The sequence below is a fragment of the Amblyomma mixtum genome, chromosome 3, assembly GCF_055824585.1.
Source record: "Amblyomma mixtum isolate Tamu chromosome 3, ASM5582458v1, whole genome shotgun sequence".
NCBI classification, from domain to species: Eukaryota; Metazoa; Arthropoda; class Arachnida; order Ixodida; family Ixodidae; genus Amblyomma; species Amblyomma mixtum.
This window is the reverse complement of record NC_143014.1, coordinates 429,194,817-429,203,169: the sequence shown is the minus strand read 5'-3', so window position 1 is coordinate 429,203,169 and position 8,353 is coordinate 429,194,817.

Genomic DNA, 8,353 nt, shown 5'->3' with positions numbered 1-8,353 from the left:
GTCCTTATCCCACCATGGGACACAGCGACCCCAGCGAGGGGACCATCCCTTTCTGGCTTGACAAGGAGCGCCGACCAGCCGCCTTGAAGGAGGGGACTGAGGGCGGAACAAAGCCACTTCCCAGAACTGAGAAATGAAGGCCGCTAACCCCACTGGTGAAATGTCCGGGCAGGTGCTTTGACCTTAGTGGACATGTCGTGGCGGGATATCTCAGACGTCGACTCTATACCTTTCGCCATTTATTTTTCAATAACAAAGCGCAAAAAAATTTTTGTGCAAATAAAATAAAAAATCGTTGTTTCTATTTTTTCTTTTTTTATATACAGCAGTCTGTCCGCTCCCCCTAAACCCACTCTCTGTGACCGCCACTGACTGAAGTAATGTAAGGTTGTTAGTGTTGGTTATTTCTCTAAAAATGACGCAAACATCAGCGAATAGGTAAATATGAGAATCCATAAGAGAGCGGGGATCATTAATGTTAAATCAGGAACAGTAGCTAGGGTCCAAGAACTGAACCTTGTGAATCTCCGGAAGACACCTCTGTAAAACAGGTGTTATAACCGTTAGCAAAAACTAATTGTGAGCGATTAAGTAGACCTTCAATCCATTTCAATAAGTTACAGTCAATATTCAGATGTTTTAGTTTGTGAGCCAAAAGGTTGTGACATACTTCGTCGAAAGCCTTCGAAAAATCCAGAAATATACAGTCAGTTAGTGATGGTAGGTCTAGAATACAGTGCAATGCATGTGTAAACTATATTAACTGTGTTTCGCAAGAGTAAGGTTTTCGAAAACCATGTTGCACTGAGATAAAAAAGTTGTTCAATGAAAGGAAGTTAACAAGGTTGGTGAATATTATATTTTTGAACATTTTGGGTCAAGTATTGGTAAGGGATATGGGACGATAATTAATAGGGGATGCTTTGCTGCCGGATTTGTAGACTGTAACCACCTTTCTGATCTTCCACTCAGTAGCAGCGTTGACAGGTCAATGCTGGAAAAGTTTGGTTAGTATAATGGGCGAATAAGCTGCAGTGCTTTTTAAGTAACGCAGTCATAACCCGGAGCGGAATGAACACTGAGTCCATCAATAAGCTTATTCACACCAGGAGCAACAGTTATAGGTGGCATGAAAACATAGTTGAAGTGGTGAGTTGTAGGCATATGTATACATCAGATATGGGTGTAAAGTTGTCAGTGATTGCGCGGTTAAGAATCGTGACGCAAACGTAGGAAGGGATGGGGTCGCCTAACGGGTCAGATAACGCAAAACTATCGTCGGTGGAAGGATTAATGACCCGCCAGAATTTTTGACATTGGTGGTTACATGTGAGTGGAAGTGCTTTTAGCGCTTTTGAGCGCCTGAACATACATGTTGGAAGCCGCTGAATACGAAGTCCGATCACTCACTAGTTGGCGAGAACTTTACGATGCGGTAGAGGCTTTCTTTTTGTTAGATAAACGTTTAATGTGATTATTACACCAGGGAGCTATTGAGTGGGTGGTGGCAGTGCGTTCAGGAGTGTATTGTTCTGTGAGTTTGGTGACTATAGCTGTGAACATGCTCCAGTTGGTTTGAATGCTGCGGACACCAAAGCTATGGGAAAGCATCGATAACAAAAATAGTTCATTATTTATCGCCTGAAAATTTGCTCCGTTGTAGTCTCGTATTATTATTTTTTTTCTTTTTGTTAGTGTTCGGAGAGGCTAGATCAGGGGTTCTCAAACTTTTTTGCTTGGAGGAACCCCAAAAGCCTTCAATAAGTTCCAGGGAACCCCCCCCCCCCCCCCCCCCGCTTTCACTTACCAGCAATGTTGTCGAGTGCATTTTTGCAAAGAGAGAGTTGCAAAAGTGCAATGTTTATTGCACAGATTAATACAAATACTAATGTGATAGGTGGTACTGCTTCCCTTTTAAGAGCAAGTCAAAGCGTGGCTCAGTAGCACTCAGAGCCAGTCTCATATCAGCTGCCGGGTCAGGGCCGGTGAGGGTTCTCGCGGAACACAAGAAGGCAGCCCGCGGAACCCCTGTGTTCCGCGGAACCCAGTTTGAGAACCCCTGGGCTAGATTAATGTCAGAGTGCATTAGCAAGTGGTCGCTGATGCCTGGCAGGTATGTAATAGACCTTATGCAAAAATGCTGCCATCTACCGGAAGAAAAACGAAACGAGCAAGCGACGCCATGTTGGGGGCTTGTGGTCACGGGGTCAACGTAGTTGCTTGGTGCGAACTGTTCATATTTAAAACTGCGCGAACAAAACAAGGACCGAGCAAGAACACAGAAACACACACAAGCGCAGATCGGTTCATCTGCGCTTGTGTGCGTTTCTGTGTTCTTGCTCGGTCCTTGTTTTGTTCGCGCAGTTTTAAATATGAACGATTCAGACCAACTAGCCCGCCAGAAGATACTTGCCAAGTGTGTGCGATAGCTTTATTTTAAGTTTTCTATTTTTTTAATTTTATTTTAAGTTTTTATTTTAAGTTATTTCGTGTTTTCTTTGGCTTGGAGATTGCACACACTGATGGTACAGCCGTGTCGTTAGCATCCTGCGCCCACTAGCTAGCTATGTTCCTCAGGAAGTCATTTTCTGTGAAATGCTTTGAACAGATGCCTGCAGTGGCAATAATGTACGGATGATCCCTCTTTATAGCGATTAGTCATGCTTTGCACATCTTCGGCTCATCTGGAATGCAGTGGAAAGATATCTGCAAAAGAAAGACGCACAGTAAAATATGCTGCATGCCTGGAAATAATGTTTTCTGCATTTGGCTCAATGCATGCTTTGCTCAACATCTTGTTTACATTGGAACTAAGAAGATATTTTGTAGTTATGGTTTCTGAAAACTGCTGCTTAATGCACAATTGCACGATAACTTCGTGTACCATGCTACAGTGAGGCTATTTATTTGAAATAAGTCAGAACAATTAGTCAAGCATTAGGGACGTTATGAGCTGTTTTCAAATTTACATAAAGCCTAAAATGTCTGGTGATAGCACAGCCACCTGATCAACCCGTTGCGGTGGCTCAGGGGCTAAGGCGTTGTGCTGCTGAGCCGAAGGACGTGGGTTCGATCCCGGCCGCAGCGGCCGTTTTCCTGATGGAGACGAAAAACGAAAATCCCAGTATATCGAAGTTTCCGCGCATGTTATAGATCCCCAGGTAGTCAACATTAATCGATGCCCTCCACTACTGCGCGCCTCACAGCCCAGGTGCTGCTTCGGCGCGTTAAAATAAAAACAAACGACCTAAACATCTGTGTTGCTCGCATTTCTGCGCCCCACGATAGTAGGTATTCGGTAGAGTGATGGCCCGACCATGGCTGCCGACGCTGCACTGTGGGTCACACCATCCCTTGGAAAATACGATCTTCACAAAATACGCGACGATCGAGCAGCCGACCACGAACGGTAAATGATCGATTTACGCTGCCTACTGCGTACGCTAGTTACTGACACGGGCTACGCGAAGGTCCGCTGCGGATCCGTTCGCCTGTGACACTTCGCAAATTTAAGATTGCAAAGACTTGCATAAGCAAACCGAAGGTTCAGGATAAAAAAAAAACGGGCACATGAAGACGAGCGGCAGACGCAAAACTAATCCCGTGTGATAAACTACTAGCTGACCGACGCAGTGCGCCGTAACTGCTAGCACGCAGGAGCGCTCCTCGGCAAATACAAGATGAGCGAACAGCCTTTTTTAGCTCTGCAAATGTTATTTGTGTTCTGACTTCGTCTACACTCTAACTATTAGCTCTCGAAAAGCACTCGACACCCGCAAGAGGCTTCCCGCTGCCTCGCATCGTGCTCCAGGCGAGAAATAAAAAGGTGCCCGAAGCTAGCACTCTTACCTTTTTTCCTTGGTTATCATTGAGTCCTCTTTGTGTACAGCAATGTACAGCAATATTTGGGCATCTTGGACTACGGTAAATGCCAACGTGCGCGCGCGCGCGGTCAACGCAAGGGGGCGCCAGTTTTTGCATAAGGTCTATAGGTGAGACTATGTCAGATCGATTTGTCAGGATTAAATCTAGCGTATTAGCCGCGTTGGCTGTTATAGTCCCTTGTGAGCACAAATGCACTAACGAGAATACTGAGCGCACATCTAAAAATTCGCGACTTCGAGACGAGAACGGTGACATGAAAGGGGAGTTGGTATTCCATGTTATCTTCGAAAAAATCGGCAAATAAAACAATACTGAAATAGATCATGGTGCTTTGTTTTTAAGTGTTTCCATAAAAAAGTATGGCAACAGATAAGGAAAGGCTTAGGTGATCGTGATCGAGGAGGTTAGACTGAATTATAGTGCAACAGCTTGAAACAGGTCTTCACATCATTCATATATACTAGAACATTGCAGGAGCCCGGACAAAGCAAAATTACACAAATTACGTTTGAATAGAGATCATGGCAGGAAAGTGGATGAAATATAGCTAAAAGAAGAATTGTGAACCGAAGCAAAGTATGTAATGAGCCAGAAATATGCATATCAAAGAAGACACTGCACTTAGAAAATGGACAGCATGAAATAAATGAGCAGCACAAGTGCAGCACACAGGCCTTTATCAAAGAATTTATTTTTTGTTTATTTACCACGTCCTGGTAGTGTTAGCTCCATAAAGCATTATCAAAATTATCACAATTTTCAGTTTTATTTGCTTAGGAGAACGTTAGAGCAATAAGAACTTGGTTCATAAATGCACTTCAAATATTGCCATAAATCATCGTACTCTTCGTCCTGGGCCACAAGAGCTGGGGCTTCATGAGATAATTATTACGGTGCATTAACGAAAATTTCAACATGCCGTCAGCATGCAAAGATTTTATACTGGCGCTGAAAAAACCGCATTTTTTAAATTTTCGCTGGCAGGAGGGAGTAACTTTCTTGACTGCGCTGCTTTCTTCCTAAGCAAATGAAAGACGTGTATGCCGAGCAAAAACAATTCGAAAATATGTAGCGTAAGATATAACACTAATGCACTGTGAAGCTTGATGCCTTATTGGTCCAGTAGAGTGGAGAGCTGGGCGAGTTAATTGGTTCACGATTGTAGAAAGAAAACCAGCGCAAAAGACGGGGACACAGAACTGGGAACGCAGAATACAGGAACACAGAACACAGCGTCGTCCTGTGTTCCTGTTGTGCGTCTCCGTCCTTTGCCCTTGTTTTTTTTTCCTTAATTGGCCATGCACTTGTGGCAATTTAAGTGCACTTCCTGTGAATTTTGCACAAAAGTAGTGTATTTTTGCATTCACCTTTTTTACACGCTGAGTTGTTTCATCTTTTGGTCACTTCAGAAGGGAGGAGTTAGTATAGAAGTAATTTACTTGGAGAATACAAGGAAATATATCTTGCGATGAATTTTCTCATATTTTAATTCTGCCTGATGGGAATGCATTACGCGCCATACGGTGTTACTCACAACCAAACGCCCAGGGCTCTAAGCTGGGCAAAGCATGTATCATATATGTGGAAGTGCGAATATGGCTGTGGTGCGCTGGGCGTCTTGCATGCACAGCAGGAAGTGATTTGTGTCTAGACCATCCCGGAGGGAATGTACAAGGACGGGAGGATAGTACAAACGCTAAAAAAAAAAGCTAGCTGGGGCTGGAAACGCATTTTTCGTTCTAGCAAGTACCAACGTTGGGGCAAAGCAACCAGTTTTGGGCGCCTTGTAAGAAGAAAGGATGGTTCTGGGAAGCGGAGGCAGGGCTGCGTACGGCGCACGCGAGGTCGCGGGGTCACGGAGTCGCGCTGCAGCAGCACATCGGGAAAAGGTTAAATTCTTCCACTCGCCACTCGCAGCGCACCGCAGAGCCGGCAGCCTTCTCTCTTGTCCGCCTACCCGGCAGGAGCTACTCTCTCCCGTTCCGGCCGGGGAGACGGTAGTCGCGGGCGAGGGCGAAGGGGGGGCCCCCACCACATGAATTGCATTAGAAGAATGTCACTGGCGCCTCCACTACGGCTCAGCTCGTACTATTCTGGCGCAGTGCTGCGTTTCGCCGTAATCGCTTGTCAGCGAAGTGAACACAGCACCGTGCCTTCCCGTGAATAGTAGAAGCAGGGACGTCGCGGCCACATCGGCATTCGCAGGATAGCGCCGCCCTGTCGCTTATTTGCTCGCTTATCCTCTGACAAGTCAAAAAGTCTTCCTGTCGTGGCACGCCATCCATGGCTTACGACACCACGTCTGTCATTCCCCTTCGTACTTCAAGCGTTTCTCTTCTTGCTATGAAAGTATTAGCCGTTGCGGCCACAAATTCAAGCAGCGAGAAAAATTTCAGCGCCGCAGGATTCGTAATGAAAGAGCGCCTCTCTTGTTTCGATCAAGCCATCATCAATGAACAACTTGCATATTTAGAGTGATAAATCTATACCTTTATGCGTTGTGCGTGTATAATCCCAAACTGTGATCTGGAATGCGAGGTCAAAATTTGAATGTCATTGAAATAAACTCATTTTCCTGAAATTCTCTTTTTGTGTCGTCGCCGCTTTGCAGGTCGGGCCGAGCACAAGCGTGCTCAGGGTTCTTCAGTGTCGGGCCGGGCTTCCTGTCGGTAGGTTAAGTCCCGGGCCGGGCGCAGGTTTGAAATTGCGGCCCGTGCACAGCTCTATTCAGAAACCTAATCACATTTCCTTTTGTGAAAAAAGAGCTATGTGCAGAGTTTAAATGGTGCAAGTATGAAGCTACAATGAAGTCAATTACAGACTTCTGTGCAACAGCTAGAGGAATTTCAAGAGCATGCTATACGTGATGCTAGTTGCCTCAGTCACAATTGATGCAGTCAATTATTATTTCGTATATTTTTTTTTACCCAACAGACATGAAATGTCTGAAGATGAATATGTACCAAACACATCGAAACATCAGTTGTGATGCCTGAAAAAAGTTGTACTGCAACATATAAATGCTCAAGTCTCGATAAGCAGGAATACTGAAGGGGAATAAAAACAGTTTTCTTTTGTTCGGGCTCACGCACCTGCTACAAACATATTCTTTATACATAGCAATAAAACTTGAAATAACTGTTTAAGAAGCCTTTTGGTCAATAGTATAGCTAAGTATGACTGAAAGGAGTCCGCAAGAAATGCACGGAAGCAGGCATGCAGTGTGACAGCGCAGCGCGACAGGTGCGCTTTTTAATCTCGCGCGCGCACTGAAGAACATGGGTTTATGGTTTATTGTGGTTTTAACGTCGCAAAACGACTCAGGCTATGAGGGATGCCGTAGTGAAAGGGGTTCGGAAATTTCGACCACCTGGGGTTCTTTAACGTGCACTGACATCACACAGTACACGGGCCTCTACGATTTAGCCTCCATCGAAATTCGACCACCCCGATCGGGATCGAACCCGCGTCTTTCGGATCAGCGGCCGAGCGCCATAGCCACGGAGCCACCGCGGCGGGTCGAAAGACATGACGGGGACACGCCGAGGAGGCAACGCTGCAGTGCACGCTGCCTCCTCGCCTCTCGGCTCCTCGCGAACAGCCCCATCCGCTGACGAGCGGTGGCGGGGAAAAATCTACGGAAAACATGCCTGTCCCCAACCGAACATGACGTCATTAAATATCACGTGACCTATGACGTCACGCGTATGACGTCATATTTTTTTGACCAATCAGCGTTTCCAGCCTACCTACCCGCAAACGCTTGTGTAGTGGAGGTCTCCGGAATAATTTCGACCACCTGGGGATCTTCGCAATTTTCGCAGCTTTTCGGGGCGCGCGTGGCTCTAATATTTTGCAGAGGTTATCTTCGATGCCTCATCTATGCAGTGGGCTTGTTTTTCAAAAATGTCCGGACCCTGGTCAGTGGCCCTTTAATGTGGCTGTCTCGATGTGCAGTTGAGAGCACGGATTTACTACATCGGGATAGATACTGCTTCCACGGGTTTGGGTGAGGCCGCGTCTGCAGCTGCCGCCATGTGGTAGCCTCTTCTCGGCTGAGCGAAGCATGTGGAGGAGGCAGGCACGCTCTAAACTCCCTGTAATAGTTTGTTATGGACTGATAAGTATCCAGCGTCTCACTGCGTGAGGACTCTGCTTCCGGGATCCCATCACCGGCTCGGCTGACAAAATAGCATATTGGTGAGTGGCCTTGTTCCCCGGGATGTCCTTGTAGGCCAGGACCCATGCATACCCTGCAGAACCAATGCCTTCCTATATTTTGGCACCGCACTAAGGATTTTGAATATAGTGACGGAGATACATCCCCTCGTGTCGAAGTTGTGGAAGGCCGTTTTGGAATCACTGGAAATGGTAAAATTGGTTTTTGAGGAAACGAAATGGCATCTGTGTCAGATATTTTGGTGGACACCTGAACCGCACCGTAAGGGAAGGGAGGAAGGTGGGAGAG